The following is a 15,893-nucleotide window of genomic DNA, read 5'->3' on the forward strand; positions in this document are numbered from 1 at the left end:
ATTTTTGCACTTGGCTCCTTTTGCACACCTACTGTTTCGGGGAATGTGTTAACCCTAAAGAGAGCAAGAACAACAGGCACAAGTTGAAAACAAACAGATTGGTAGACTGAAAGAATTACAGTTGGCTTAGTTAATCAAAGTTGGGTATACCTAGCAAGTTAACTGGCTGGTCACTTACAATCGACTAGTGAATAATAAGCTAATAGCATCATAGCCATCTTTTCTCCTTTATTTGTCTCCACCTCCAAACACAAGAGAGCTACAGGCACCGGGTGACACCACCAACTCCAGCCAATGGTGGCTCTCTAATGGTGCTTCTCCAATGACCAGCACGGCATGGTACAGGACGGCAGGCATTCGTATCCTACCCGTGCCATGTTGCCTGTTGCGCTTCTCAATTACACAACAGACGCATGAAGGTAGGAGGAGTCATGGGAGAAAGTAAAGCGTCCTAATCAATGTGTAATAATTAACTCTTGTATGTATTTCTATACTCTGTACTCTCGTATGTTTTCTTGTATGGGGATGGGACGATATGAAAACAATTTTCACCGTCCACCACGTTTTGGCAATGTTCCAACACTCTCATCATCATTGCAGCATGCATCACAAAAACTATTACACTACTAACTAACACTAACATTACAGTGTGAAATATCTACATTATATAACACCACTAACCTATTTAAAGAGACTCAATTTAAAAAATAACGCATATAACCGAAACATTTGAGCAGTAATACTTACATAACGTCTTACGTCTTTTACTGCTATCACAGAGAGAATGTGTAAGTGAATGTGATGATAAGAACATTTTCAGTTACGCTGACCTATAAAACACTATTCCAAAAGCAAAATTAGATATGCTATACATCGTTAGAAAGCTTATACTCACACCTACTGAATAAATGAATTGTTAATCAAGCCAGACTGTACTGAAAAGGGCGACAACGCCGTAAACAACACGTGTGGTATTACGCACAGCTCGTTATTTATGAATGTACCCAAGCATCACAAATGCATGTATATTTCACAAATGGATTGTCCAAGACAATATATGACCACTCAAGTCTCAAAAGGAACATCTCTATGCGTAAAACCAATGGTAAGGTTGTATATTTATTCAATATTTAGTCCCAGATATTCACTGTAGAATTCGCTAGTTAACGTTACTCTCTCTTGCTCTCTTGGTATTTAAAAATGGCGGTTGCTGCCGGTGGACAAACCGAACATGGGATGACGTATTTGTGATGATTTCCATTGACCAATCAACGGTCTGCAGTATCGAATTGCAGCACGGATAGTACCTTTGGTAGCTACCCCAGAGCAGTAGGTAAATTCGGCACGGGTACTTGCGGCCCGGCACGGGTCAGGTGGCAGTGGAGAAAGCGAAACAAAGCGGGAGCACGGATTCCGGCACGGCACGGTGGTGGAGAAGCGCCATAACTGAGCAAAAAAGACAGTGAGTGTCCTGGAGGTTTCAGGAGTGTGCCTGATTTAAAGGCCTCCGCTTATTTGCTTCAAGTTTTATTAAATGCTTTCATTGTTTCACGTCCCAATTAAAATGGTACAATATGAAATTTGGAGAACATGATATTTCACCCAATTTTCTCCCAGAAAAAAACCCATAACACCCATGTGAAAAAGTAATTGCCCCCTTAAACTTAGTAACTGGTTACACTACCTTTAGCGATAATAACTGCAACCAAAAGCTTTTTATAATTTGATGTCTTTCACATTGCTGTGGCAGAATTTTAGCCCACTCTTCTTTGCAGAGCTGCTTTGATTCAGACAAATTGGCAAGTTTCCGAGCATCAACTGCTTGTTTCAGGTCCTGCCACAGCATCTCTATTGGGTTCAAGTCACGACTTTGACTAGGCCACTCAAAACTATCATTTTTCTTTTCAGCCATTCAGATGTGAACTTGCTTTTTTTTGGGGGGGGGGAGTTGTATTTACACTCGTATCTACAGTAGTTTCATGAAATATTATCAAGTAGGCTAACATATGCTAATTGCATGCAACCACTGTCCATAATTGTATTAAGCAAATTAAACTATTTTTTATTTAGTAAGGCCAACTATTTATTTTTTGAGTCTACTTAATAATATTGCTTCTGCTTGAGTAGTACCTGGATGGGAGACCACCTGGGGGTTTCCTCCCATAGTCCAAGGACATGCAGGTGGGCTAACTGGAGACCCTAAATTGCCCCTAGGTATGAGTGTGTGAGTGAATGGTGTGTGTGCTCCGCGATCCAGGGTATATTCCTGCCTCTCGCCTAATGCACCCTGGGATAGGCTCCGGCACCCCCCGCGACCTTGACCAGGACAAGCAGGCATAGACAATAGATGGATGGATGGATAATAATATTGTGTACAACCACTGCCCAAAATTGTTTTGGAGTGTAGAGGCGTTCTACATATCTAGTGTTGGGTAGAGCTACTAGCTTAATTACATTTTCCAGTACTGTGTGTGTGGTTTATCTATTTCAAAAATCAAGCAGAAGTAAAACAATTAGAATAGTATCATATCTGGACAAAGAAAAATTCCAGTTTTAGATTTAAAACACCATTATCCATCAGACATTGCCAGAGGTGGACCAGAGTTACTGCTCTGCCCCATATAAAATGCAGTGGATCATGTTTCATTGGATATTTACATGACCATACCACAAACTTTTCAGTGCACAATCACATCTACATCATGAATGGGCATGCTTAATGTAAGAAAGTGCAGAACAGCAGCAGATTGGCCACATTTCATGTCAATCAAGTGTAGCTGTCTGAAGGGAAGAGATGAAAATAGGAAGAGATTAGAAATTTAACAGATGTATTTTTTAAAATGACACACTACCAGCGAGGCCTCTGTGATCGATGTATTGGGCACGCCTGACGTACGGTGTAATCCCTGCCGGATGACGTTCACTTTTAGAGCAGGTGTTGTGTGGGCAGGAGACGGTGGAGAGCTCCTGTCATTCCTGGTCAGATAACCAATCAAGGCAGGAAATGTGAAACAAACGTGCAAAACCCACCCAAAAGATTTATCTCGAAGGGAGAGAAACTAACTGGATATATTTTAAAAATCTTTTTCTTTAAAAAACCATATCAGTATGTTTGGAGGAGCTTATGGAATAATACAAAATAGCTGGAAAATAGAATAACTGGGGGCCTTTAGCCCTCAGACCATGTTAAATTTCCTGGAAAGGTTCGCTATAACAAAACGTGTGAAAGATTGTCTGGAGTTGACAAGCTATTGGCATGGGAACCACTATTATTTGAATGTTTTTATTGTTATTATTTGGAAAGTGGAGAAAATGAATTAGTAAAATGTTACTAAGACTTTTATCAAGCACGCATGTTGTCTTTCTCTTAAAACAAGATAAAGATGGTGACTGACTGGCCACTGTGTATCGTACATACAGTTCAGACTGTTTTTCTTCTTGATTTGTCCTACGAAGGACAGGTCACGCCCAAAATGGGGTCGGCCCAGGAGAAAGCTGCCGTGCGATTCGTACAAACGAGGACAGAGTTTTTGGAGGAGTCAGTTGGGGACGGGTTGGGTCTATGGGGGGGGCGTGGTGTATCCTGTATGTTTTTATCTTTTGCCCCCATATGGAGAGGCACAACAAAACACACACAGCAACAGGAGCGTACATTTGGACATCACAGCGTACATAGGAGGTCCTCTCGGAGCAACCTTTTAACTGTCCCTGTCCCATAGGCCAGAAGCCTTGGGTGAGGCAGCATTCAGCTGTTTTGCTCCCAGTAACTGGAATGGCCTTCCTGAGGATCTGAGGGCTTTTTAGCTTGGCTTTTATTTGATTTTCAATTTTTTTTATCTAGGAAATTTATTTATTTATTCATCTATTCAATGATTTATTTATTACTTTTATTTAGTTATCAATTTTTTATTTTATTTTAGCATCTTTATCTTAAATTTTGGCGTGCATGAAAAGCACTTTGAACTGCATTTACTTGTATGAAAGGCGCTCTAAAAATATGGTTTGATAAGTTTGATTGATTGCAAGAATGCAGAAACTATTTCAAGAGGGATCCAATGCCACAACCCCAGCCATTTGTCTCTCTACCCAGAGACTGAAATTAATTCTAAAAGAATTGAAAATTAATGGTATTATCCCCTCCAAAGCAATTATTTATTCACCTTTATTTAACCAGGAAGTCCCATTGAGATTAAAATCTCTTTTTCAAGAGAGACCTGGCCAAGGTAGCAGCAGTAGGCCTACACAATAGTTACAGACAGTACAACAGTCAACTGAACATACAACAATACACAGAGACAGCTATTCAGTCTTGAGGAAGACATAGCATCTCAAAAACATTTACATTCCTCAGTTGCAGTATTTTGTATGAGACTTTTAAAATCACCCAGAGGTATGAGATTAACTAAATTCAGCTCTTCCTGTAGCTTATTCCCCACCCACAAGCTTTTTTTCCCAGTTCTGTACGAGCCATGGGAACTTCACAGAGCAAACATTTCTGGGAGCGTAGCGAGTAGCTGCCTGAGTTTAGGTACAGCAGGGAACAAAGGTAGAGGAGTAGTTTACCTAGCAATGCTTTATAAATAGAAACATATGAGTGTTGCAGTCTGCGTGTAGCCAAAGGTGTCCAGCCCACCAATTGATAGTGTACAGTGATGAGTTTAAGACTTTGCATTAGTAGTAAAACGTAGGGCTGCATGATACACTGAATTAAGGCTCTGTAAGACAGTGGAAGCTGCATGCATGTACACAAGATCACCATAATCAAGCACAGACATAAAAGTAGCTTGGACAAAAAACTTTTTGGCATTAAAATAAAAAGATTTATTGTCCAAGAATTGTCCAAGAAAATCATATTTGAGTGCTGCGGCTGAACTGTTTCAAACACAATCGTTGCTGTGTGACAAAGTACACAAAGCAGCACTCCAGATGGACGTGTTCCATTTACCTAAACACACTAACTGAACTGCCACGCTTGTCTTTGCGCGGTGGTGACACACTTATGCGGATGGTGAGAACACACAGTCTGCTCCCATTTCATACTGCCACACACAATAGGGCCCACTTATCTGCCATGTCCGCTTCTGCACTGCTTTCACAGTATCCTGTTCTCTTTAGCTTACAATCTGGTTTCCTGTCTCACTCTGATTGTGCACACAAATATTTAGGGGGAGGCCGGCGGACAGCAAGGTAGGCTATGTTCAGGAACCGTTCAGAGATTCTTTTGAAAAAGATTTCTTTGAAATATGTATCAGACCTGGGTCAAATTTGTTTTGTTTTTACTGATGTAAAGTCCACTGATGTTGGGGGGAAGGGAATCAAAGAAATAATCACAAAAAGTGCAAACCCCGCCTTCTGGTCATATTGGCAGGTTCGATTACACCAGGCAAGATCAATAGAGCACAGAAAAGTATTTAAATCCAAAACAAATACGTATTTGACCCAGGTCTGATATGTATACACACAGTAACTATATTAGTGAGCATTTTAAATGTGAGACATTTCTTTCTTCTGACAAAGAAAAATGTTCTTCATATCTAAAGTAAACATGAGACCTGGATGTGTGGAGGTCCGTTCTGTAAAGGATATTGAGATTGGCAGCCCACCAAATGGATGGTCCGCTGATTGCTTGACATTTAAATTTGACATCAAAAATGTAACATTTGTTTGAAATGTTACATTAATTAATGAAATGCTCTTACAAAAAAAAAAGAAAAGAAAAAAAAGACATTTAAATCACCAAAGTTTATCACATAAGCGACACACTGGCCTCCAAAGGCCGGTGCCAAATCCTCCTGTACTGAGCAGTGTAAGTAATACGTTGCAATATTATAAAAAGTTATACAGTTTAGTTAAATCTCAAATGAATAAAAAAGCTTAATATCATAGTACTTATTTTCTCTGGCTCAGCGTACATAGTGATATATCAATTAAACTAAAAGATTGATTATATAACTGTAACAGATATGTTGCACCACAGGTACATGCAGTCTCAAGATAGCATCTAACGCTCCAGGCTACATTCATCCAGTTCTAGACAGCAGGGGTTCTTGCTACCCGCATCATCAGCATGTAATGCAGATGTATTTATAACCTTGATGATTAAATGCTGTTCGTGTTTTCAGCTGTAAATGGTAATTGCAACTGATCCTTTGTCTGACCCCTTGAAGGTATTTACCGGGGCTGTTAGCTGATTAATTAATCATCTCGGTTGATTAATCTGGCACCAGCTGGACGATCTACCGATCGATGGGTGCACTTCTAAGAGCGCACATCAATTAACCACAGGATTTCCTGCTTGTGCGCTCGCTCTGGTTACATTGTACATGCAAGCTTGCCTATGATACACCACACTGTCACATGTACAGTTAAAACCAGGTCCATCTTGGGCCTGACTAACAGTATTTGCAGTGGTGAGCTCATAAGCAGCTTATTTTCTTTTCAGACATTGGTCAGGGAACTTGCATGCTAAAGCCCAGCTGTTACAAGTATGAAATCACATCATGAAGAAATCACAAATTACAATGAAATCACAAAATGGCTCAGCTAGTTGGGCTGTCAGTTTCAATTGAACAGCTTGTTCTACATATTTGACCAAGATATAGATCTTTGATTTACACAAACTCAATCCCTGCAGTTTTGAGCCTAATGCAAACTCCCTAACTCCCTGACTCCCTAACTCCTTGACTCCCTAACCATGATCAGGATGTAGTTCAGTTTCTGCCATTCCTGCTTAGCCGATCCCTGCTTCTGATTAACTGCTGTTTTTACCCACACGTTTATCATTAAAATGCTGTGTCATAGGATAGGATGGAAGACATGTGCACCAGTTTATCTTTGATGGTAGGAACCCGTCTATGTGAGACGATGGAGGGGTCTGCAAAAAGAGAGGGGTCACCTTTCATAATGTCCCAATTGGAGTTTATGATTTGTCTAATCTGTTTGCCCAGTTTGCTCTAGTGTATGACAAAAAACTCTTTTCACTCCTTTCTCCTCTCTGCAAAACTGTGTGAAGTTTTCTCATTTTCATGTTTAGGCTGCTGCAGTCTTATTCTTCAAGAGCACATTGCAGCACCAGGGGCCCACCTAGTCCTGACTGGTGGAGCATGTGGTGCTTCTATCTGATTACAGGAAACACTTCCTCTGCCTACATTTATTTCCATATTTTTTAGGTTGCAGTCATTTCATACACATCTCACACTTCTGTCTTTATCTCTGCAACCCCACCCCCCCACTCCAACATACACACAGACCAAGCACAAAAAACACAAGCACACACACTACAGCACATACACAAATATGGATACGCTCACGCACACCAATTACCAAGCAGACCATTCGTTAGTGGGCTTGCTTATTTGCACTTTCTGCCCATTTTTCTAGCTCTAACTAGTCCTACAGTTTTTTGCACTACATTCAAACTTTTTACACCAAAATGACAGGCTAGTTCTAGACACTGTTGCTTGTATTCAGATTTTTGAAATATTCAACTTTTTTTGTGGTCACTCCATAGAGGGTCACTCATGGACATTTAGTGTGATGTTTAGTGCGAGGCTTTAGTAGGACGCATGCGCAAGACGCACTTCCAACACCACGCGATTTTTAAGCACAGCTTTATCGCCTAACGTTACTTTAACTAACCGTAACCCTAACATGTCAGCGTTTCGCCTACTTTAGTTAACCTAGTTAGCACGTACGGATGCTATCCTGCATGCATGTGTAGGAGCTACGGACACACAGCTACAACCCACGTACGGATGCTATCCTGCATGCATGAGTAGGAGCTACGGACACACAGCTACAACCACCGATACAGATGTATGGACACACGGACGCTACAACCTGGGGTTAAATTGGGGGTGGACGGCATCCACCCACCTTTGGTAAATAAATAAATAATTTCGACCGGCAGTTTTACAAATAACTATGACAATCCAGTCCATTTTTCGTATGCTCCAGTCTATGTGTTCCCTCTAGCCAGTTACTCGCTCAACCAATCAAAAATCCGAAGAAAAAAAACTCAGGAGGAACAGTCGTTTATATAGACAGGCACAGAAAGAAAGATATCGTTGATTGTCTTGATTGTTTGGAAGCGGACGCGGTAGGTAATTTCATTAACATGTAATTTCATCTATGCAACATTTTAAAGAGAGATGAATAAACAGCCCCCACAAACGCCGGCTATTATTAACAGCAACTTTGATTGCTTGAGCAAAATCAGGTTGCTGGTCAGCAGCTAAGCTAAAATAGAATATTTCCCACACACATAACGTTTTAGAAGCGGCCACTGGTGAGCTGAAAATTGGTGGGGCACAGAACTTTCATTAATTTATCTCTGTCTTGCTTTTTAAAACTGCCTAAAGTCTACTGGCAACAGGGTAACAACCCTGTTAGGTTTAACCCACAGGGGGGGTGGTCTGCACTTTTGCCTGGCAAGCAATCACAGCAAGCCAGTATGCTATATCAAAACTATGCGATCAGTCACTAAACGACTGTTTACGATTACATACATTTGGATTCCTTGATATACACACAACACAGTAACCGAAAAACACTTCTAATTAAAAAAAAATCACTTGCATATAGCCAAAACAAACTTTTGGCAAAATGCACACCCACCACACAGGTAGCAAGACTCATCTGTGGTCAGTAGCATCTACATGCCCACCACCCATAGTTAGTGAGACTGACCTGGGATCAGTAGCATCTACAGGCCCACCACACACAGAGCTAGTGGGACTGGCTTGGGGCCAGTAGCATCTACAGGCCCACCACACACAGAGCTAGTGGGACTGGCTTGGGGCCAGTAGTTCACAAAACCCCATTATGCCATCACTGTCTTTTTGAAGTAAACATGAAAATGTAATAGCAACCTCCTTACAGGCAAAAAGGTTGGTTGAGTTGTGCTTTATAGTTTTTGGCAGCTTGAAATCTAATATTCATTTTTGACTAAAGTAAGTTAACTACTGAAGACAGCAAGAAATTGTAACAACAACAAAAAAAGCTAGACTTGTGTTCATATCCTGTACTTGTTCTGCACCAAGAAACATACTAGAGATAGTATGGTATTTCAAAGACATCCAAATAGTAAAGTGAAACTAGTGTTATGATGGATAGAAATGGGTATCAAATAAGAGAATCCCTCTGGGGCAAGGGACAAGAACAGCTGACTGATAAGCACTGGTTCCATAAAGGTTATGCCATTGAACTTTGATCACAGCACACTAGAATATACAAATACACAGCCCTTTAAATCTGGCATTATCAAGTGCAGAAGAAGAGATGTCATAGCCTGGACCTTAAAGGGGAATTTCCCCACAAAACAACATTAACCTCATTTACAAAATCAAACTTCCCTTAGTGGCTGACCAAAGCAGTAATATAGGCAGCAAAAGTTGCTGAATTGGTAGAGGCATACATCATAATTAATTTTTTTAACTGAAAAATTGTGTCATCAAAAAAGGAGCTACAGTTAGCTGTCAATCATTGACTTGTTTGAACAAATCACATGGTTTTGCCCTTTGCAATAAAACAGAACGATTGGTTCAAATCAGTACATTACTGGTAGGATATGTTAGCTCAACCCATATACGTCATGATACATCATTTTCCCATCACTACTGAACATCATGTAACTGTCCTAAATGACCATTCAGAGTGACAGGAATGTTCAAAATCAGAACAGTCCAAGAAACACAAATCTTCAACAACCAATTCCTTCCTGCAAAAAAAACCTGAAAAGGTACTGTCAGAGAGGTGTCAAGCACAGATCCTGACCTGGGTTGACTGAGAACCAGCTCAGTCAACCCAGGTTACTTGGGCTCAGCAGGAACAAAAACATGAAATGCCTCATGGATCCCAAATGGCACTCTTTGTCTTAAATGACTTTTCACTAATATTCACAGAATATACAAACAGCACCCTCTTGTCCACCTTCAATGTCCTGCAGCTGCCTTCCCTGTTTACTGTGTAACCTTGTTGTCTCCACAAAATCATCTAGCTCATCTGAGAAAAAAAAAGACGTCCAGCTGAACCAGAATCAGAACCTCTTACTCACAGAAGCCCCCTCATCACATCTCCTAATAAGCGTGTATTGATCAGGACTTCGAGTCACATCTCTCTGCAAGTCTGTTCCAATCACAGCTCTCGTGAGTCTGTACTAATGTCACGTCTCTCTGCAAGTCTGTTCCAATCACATCTCTCGTGAGACTGTACGTCTCTCTCGACTCTATTTTCTGGTCACCGTATGGCATGTCGCGAGCCGTCCTGCTGGCAAAGTGCCATTTCCATCATGGATTTTGACACCCGAACCAGTTTTGTGACTCTTCATGCGGCAAAGTGGGAGCCGCTGCTTGGGGTGTGTCAGTCAGGATCAAGCAGTGCACTGCAATTCTGGTACAGCTCATTGCAATTTTGGTGTCTGCAATTCATGCCATCACTGCCCACCTCAGACCAGGTCCACAGCGCAAGTTGCAGCATACTTTGCATTTATTGTTCATTGTCTTTTTTAATTTCTGTATTTATTTGTTTTTCATTCTTTATGGCTGTTCTTATACTGCACTGTGGTCCCACGGTTTTGTAATCCATTCTTTTCCTTATACCCACCTGTAATTAGAATACATGTAATTTAAACAATCTTTTCATTTTATTTAAGTTACTGTAGTTAAAAAGTATGTATCTGGGTCATGCTATTCACAAAGACAAAATAATAACCACGAAGAAAGCCGCCTGTAACGTATGCGAATGACAACTGCCCTCCCCAAAGGCATACAATTTTTTCCCCTCTAGAGGACATTTTAAATAAGTTTAAATAATCCATGCCATTGCTCGAATTAATGGACTCGTACCTTATAATTTATTTCTTTCGTTTGGGAATCATTGCATACCCGAGTGATTTTACTGTTGTGATTGGGATCGCGGATATGGTTATGATCTTGCCTGGTTTTATTTTGTTTAATAAAACTTCAAACTACTGTTGCCATTATTTCTTAGTCATTGCATAGCGTCTTTAAGCTATTTAGCCACAGGTTTAATAGGAAGTCTGACATTGATTCCTGAAAATAGAGCCCTCTGAGTCTGTACTAATCACATCACTTGTGAGTCTGTACTGATCATGTCTCTCTGCAAGTCCGTACCAATTACATCTCTCATGAGTCTGTACCAATTTATAATGGTGGGGAGGAGGGGTTTGAACCACCCCAAATATTACAAAACAGGTCAAACAACCCCCCCAATAATATAGCATGATAATGCCAAAAATAATTTCATATAATAAAGATAAAGATTTCATGTTGTGACTGTGATATACCGATCAGTAATCTGGAGTATTTCCGTCTTAGAATTCACCAGAAATTATAATTCACAGCTGTTCTTTTAAAGAATTTCTTCTAGTGAGACATACTCCCCTGGAGGGTTGCAGTTCTCGAGGTCTATAAATTTCATCCCCCCCAATATTCAAACTAGTTACATCCTGGGTCTGTACTGAGCACGTCTGTCTGCTAGTCAGTACTGAACACGTCTCTCTGCTAGTCTGTACTGAACACGTCTCTCTGTCTGTACTGAACACGTCTCTCTGCTAGTCAGTACTGAACACGTCTCTCTGCTAGTCTGTACTGAACACGTCTCTCTGTCTGTACTGAACACGTCTCTCTGCTAGTCAGTACTGAACACGTCTCTCTGCTAGTCAGTACTGAACACGTCTCTCTGCTAGTCTGTACTGAACACGTCTCTCTGTCTGTACTGAGCCTGTACTCAGCAAATCTGTGGCTGAGAAAATTCTGGACCCTGTTTACTTTTAGAGATAAAAAAGAAAATCAAGATGTAAACAGACTCACTGAAGCTGGAACGCGGAACATACAAAATATTTGTACATACAATGCATTCTCAAAAACATGCGCGTAGCCACACACAGGCACTCAGTTTCAGTTAGCTTCAATGAGGGAAAGAATATTCCCAACCAACTACGGCTACATGACGATCAGCAGGGTCAAAATGAACGTCACAAGGTGCAAGGCATGATTGAGTATAAGCTGACATGCTAATGTAGTACAATAGTGAGAGGGGGCGAAAGCACGTACCATACAGGGTACAAGGAGCTTGCCAATTAAAAAGAAAGCTTTCAATGTCAAAGTTAACGGGGCTGAAAAACAGGTCCTGCGTCATGCTGGAGGTGCTTTAGATTCAGTGGGTTTGTTTTCAGTGATAAGACCACTTTAGATCCTTTCTGGTTTTTAAGAATTAATGTGGGATACTACTAATACACAAAGGGGCTTAGTAGGTGGATTAGCAATGTGATTCACAAGCAGCTGTGTGAAAATGAAGGACAAATCCAAACTAAGAAAGTAATACTGTTTAAATTTAATTATTTATAATTAATTGAGGTTCTTTATACAAGGTCTTTGTGACGATTTTTTTTTTACTTTTAACTTTTACCCCACATTTTAATGAATGAAAAAAGTTCAGAGTGCTCTATTCATATTTGGTAGGCCCGTCCCATCGCTGTGGTCACCTCTCGGTTTAGGAGAGGGTGCACACAGGTATGCCTTGCCCCCCAAATATACCTCCCCAGTTGTTGTGTCCTTCCACTCCCGAGCTGCCCTGCCACTCCACCAGGGCAGCTTCAATCACTGGATTCATTACTGCACAATGAGAAAGGGAGGGAGTTCCCCGCCAACCGCACTCTTCCTTGGGTCAAACTAAATCCCTGAGGGACTCCCGGTCTCTGTTGGGGGGGCCGGGGGGTGTGTGTGGTTTGCACTCACAAAGGACAAATAACTTTGCACAAAAAATATCTTCCATGACAACAAATTGTTTTCCAGGACATTTAGGCAGTTTTCTTATTTACCATGATGGGTAAATGATTCAAGGTTGTCCCAGCACACAAGGGAACCCTGTCTCCGCATGCAGCCCTTAGTGTTAATACAGACCTTGTCCAGTATGCAGCTATGCCAGGTCTGCAGCCTTGTCCAGCTGCCAGGTCTGCTCCCTTGTAAATGGGAATATATATCTCTTGTCCAGTGGATAGTCATGTGTGCAAGCAAAATGCTGCTTAATTTAAAGATCAGGCAAGTTTTTTAATTACTGGAGAGCAGTCTTTTGACAGGTGCAATCTCCTCCTTAGACTCCAAGCCCAGGATAAATGCATCAAACGTATTTATGCAATTTTCATGATGTTTAACTAAAATCTGTGCTAAATGCATATGTATTATATGGAAATCTTTTCTGCTGCTAAAGGAGGTTTTTAGTTACTAAATCTAAGGGGACACTTACATGAGACATTAAATGTCTGACGTTTTTCAGTGGACAACTGAATATTTTGTATTACTAGCTTATTACATCCCCCTTTAAACATGCTAGGACTTATGTGATGATCAGATATCCGTTTGATTAAAAATGTGCCAGAAAACAAGAAATTGGCCGCACTGTAGGCCTACGTTAATATTTTGCTATTGACTAGTTAAATTACATGCTAAGCCTACGAATCTCTTCACTAAATTGTCAGTTAAAATATGCTTAAATGACTAAAACCGCACACCGACAAATTATTACCAATCAATATTTTGATCTACTATGCAAGTAATGTCTGAACGCTGCGTTTAATGCCCGTTTAAACCAGGATGTGAAGGACTTCCTGTTTTCATAACTTGTAACTAACTTTCAGGTTCCGTGTTTTCAGCCGTTCGTTAGGTTCGGAGTTCTATTCCTAGTTTTAAAATAAGCACGCTGCTGACACTCCTGCAGAAAATATTAGTATATTTTAAACCCAGTAGTTTTTTCCCCCATATTAAAAGGCTATGTTAGAAACAAGTACATTTCATATTTCACATTAAAAAGTGTAGGCGATGTCATTTACACTTTATACACTTTCCAGGATATGTCCATGCACGCCATCGTACAAATAGCCAACACGATACACCTGATCACACTTCACAAATGCACGCCAGGGAGAACTGCTTGAATAACTGTCCTAATTATAATTTGAACTAAAAATAAAAGGTTATCTGACTCACCGTTTTATTTCTATAAGAAAAGCTGCCGCAACTTCAAAACACTGACACCAAATGTTATATGTCAAGAGTTCAAATAACACTTAAGTGTTGAATTAACACTGGTTTTACTGTGTGTGTACCTTGAAATATTAGCGCACTTTATTATTTGATATAGGCCTCTTTGTTGACACGATGTTTCTATTCATTAACGACTAACCTGACCTTACAAAGGACAAGACAGCCTACATTAAATAATAAAAATCGGTAACTATATTGTCCATTCAGCAAGCAAACTATTTCCATGACCTAACACCATAAGCATGAACAGAGCAAAATGCAGAACTTCGTTTCATCTGTAAATGTTATTTTATTTCTGCCTGACGAAAGACTTTCATTTTAATAAACGCGCTTCAAACACACTAGACAATTCCATTTTGAAATGCGACGTATTTGCTGCCAGTCAAGTAGGCCCACTTTATACGGGTCTTTCAAATAAGAATAGAATAGAAAAGAAACAAACAGAAAACAAGCTATGCGTGGTACAAGGACATACATTTTGAAGAGTGACAAATTCTTACCGTCAGTGAACCGTGGATTAACGTTTTGGGTTAACGTCTTGCCTGCGTGGTGAACATCTGAAAAGCTTTCCAGGAGGTCGACGTCCTCAAGTTCTTGTGTTCGATTTGTTTTAACGTTTTTCTGATATGATAGTCTTTTACAGTACGTCGTTACGTAAATTGAGTTCTCTTTACTGTCCGTTAGAAGCAGCCATACGCAGTAACATTCGTGGTGTAAACCGTGTAGGTTGAATACTAAATCAACTGTCCTGGGTGAAAGTGGATAGATATGAAGAAAACGAAAGCTTCTCAACAGATTAGTGCCCTCGACAGACAGTTCGCCAACCCTCTGTAGCGCTGAGAAGTGCAGTCCTACCTGGGTGCGGAATCGCCCCCCCCTCCCTCTTGAAAAAACTACTGCGTGTTCTGTCTGTAACATTTTCATATTTTATGAGACGAGCGTTTAAGATATAAAAACAGTGGTCTGTAAAGGCAACGTGTACATGACATTTACATTTATTCTATTTTTATTCGTTTTTGTGTGAGAATTCACCATATTTTTCGTAGTTAGGTTTCGGGGTTTTAAGGAACATTATCGTGTATTACGCAATTTCTAAATGCCTTTTGTGCTTATTCCTCTCAGTTTTTCAACATAGTATTACAATATCATCAGGCTTAAATGAAATGTAACTACTACAAGGCTACAAACTACTAGCTACTACTTAAATTACTTCGTCCTTCTTTAATAACGGGTATTCCCACGGAACTATAGCCTGTATGATAGTACCAAGAGCGTATGTAGCCTACGTGGTCATTAAATGCACCATACAATACAGTGGCTAAATTCAGTATTCGTTTTTTAGTTAGAAGGGGAAGTTCTGATGATGACAGTGAAACTGTGCCTTTTCTTTTTTTTTTTTATCAGTTGCTGCAAGTTCCTGTAAGTCACGTTATTTTCCTTTAAGAAACGTGTGAAATCGTTCGTGTTCTAGACCACGCGGCTCAAATGCCCGTAAGCATTTAGTAAAATATTTAAGATGCCTCAAATGTGTATGGGCTCCGTATAACTGTACAGTAGCGTATTTGTGTTGCAATTATCCATAGCTACACGTGCTTTAATACATTTAGCCTATTGCAGCCTATAGTCTATGTGTGACAGACACAGGTCTACCCTTTCTGGCGACCGATTGTGGACCGCGGGGTGGGCACAGACTACCATGGACGTAATGTGTGGATTATCCATGCCCCTCTTCGTTGCCTCCCCAAGACGGATGCCGCATTTATACAAAGGGGACGTGTGCGCAATGCCTATTAGGGAAACAGACCAACGTGTTTATTCGTTTATAGAAAT

The 15,893-nt window shown here is 40.4% G+C and overlaps 1 protein-coding gene across 1 annotated transcript in view; it reads right to left on the reverse strand.

Moving 5' to 3' along the window:
* The window catches only part of stat6 (signal transducer and activator of transcription 6, interleukin-4 induced), a 37,233-nt gene extending 22,316 nt beyond the window's left edge, over positions 1-14,917 (reverse strand). The window contains exon 1 of the mRNA XM_064300268.1: positions 14,564-14,917. The gene's annotated coding sequence lies outside the window, so the exon portion shown is untranslated. The remainder of the gene's footprint in view (positions 1-14,563) is intronic.
* Between the last annotated feature and the right edge of the window lie 976 nt (positions 14,918-15,893).

This window comes from Anguilla rostrata, chromosome 11 (assembly GCF_018555375.3).
Source record: "Anguilla rostrata isolate EN2019 chromosome 11, ASM1855537v3, whole genome shotgun sequence".
Classification (NCBI taxonomy): Eukaryota; Metazoa; Chordata; class Actinopteri; order Anguilliformes; family Anguillidae; genus Anguilla; species Anguilla rostrata.